We start from the raw sequence: 1154 nt of genomic DNA on the forward strand, positions 1-1154 counted from the left end.
ATGGCCACTCCACAATCCCTGCTCCTCTATTCTCCTCTCGGGATCTTGGGCACGCACACACATGCACCCCGCGTGGGTTTTAAGCCACCAGGTCCGAGACGTGAACCGCGGTCGACTACGTGGGAGTCCAGTACAATAGCCACTACGCTAACTGCTGGTCCCATGAAATCTATATTAGGAGTGAAGTGTTTACAATTATTACAACATCCTTTTTATTCTTTCTCTGGCTTATTCTTCATTTCTTCTTTCCTTTAATAAATATTAACATTTTGGAATCAGCAACTAATGTGATGAATAAGGTGCCCAGATACCAACCTGGAAACCTCTGTACCAATCAGCATCTGACCCATATAGTAGGAGAGTCAGGGAGGTCAAGAGGAGCCCATGGAACTGTCAGAAGAGAGAGCTCTTTGAGCACCATGGAGAAAAACTCCTGATCCTCTGTAAGGAGGATGGGAAGGTCATTTACTGGCATTATAAGTCATCTCCTGAACTCTGTAAGGAGGATGGGAACATTCACCATAGACAAGGGGCCGTAAGAATGTCAGGTAGGCCCCAGGGAGAGGCAGAAGAGGGTACCTGACATACAGTCTATTCCTGTATATACCACGTTGTTCCTCTTGTCATTATAGAAGTGATCTGTAATCTTTTTTCAAACCTATTGCTAAACTTCTAAGGTGTAAGGACATTACTATACAGTGTTTCATTTGAATAAAGAATACTCTTAGAGCACAAGTTCTTGGTAAAGAGAGGTCTGATAAAAGGAGAACTCCTACACGAGGTAAGCTGTGACTCTCCCTCTGAGGAGGAAAAGGAGAATTTAGGGGAATATTTATGGTTATATGTGGGAAGCATGTCATGAGAGGTGAGGACTCTCCTTGCTGCAGGGTTCATGTTTACTTGAGGAAAAGAGAGGACCACGTTGGTTTACCAGCAGTTAGCGTAATGGCTATGTCGCTGGACTCCCACGTAGTCACCGTGGTTTGCGTCCCAGACCCGTTGACTTAGAACTCACGCTGGGCGCGTATGTGTGCGTGCCCAAGATCCCGAGAGGAGAATGGAGAAGGGATTGCGGCGTGACCATCCCCCCTGGGGGGTGATTTCTCGCTTTCTGTCTCTATGTCTCTGTCTGTCTGGCAAGTACACACTCCCTA

This window comes from Tupaia chinensis, unplaced genomic scaffold (genome assembly GCF_000334495.1).
Source record: "Tupaia chinensis unplaced genomic scaffold, TupChi_1.0 Scaffold139491_1, whole genome shotgun sequence".
Lineage (NCBI taxonomy): Eukaryota > Metazoa > Chordata > Mammalia > Scandentia > Tupaiidae > Tupaia > Tupaia belangeri.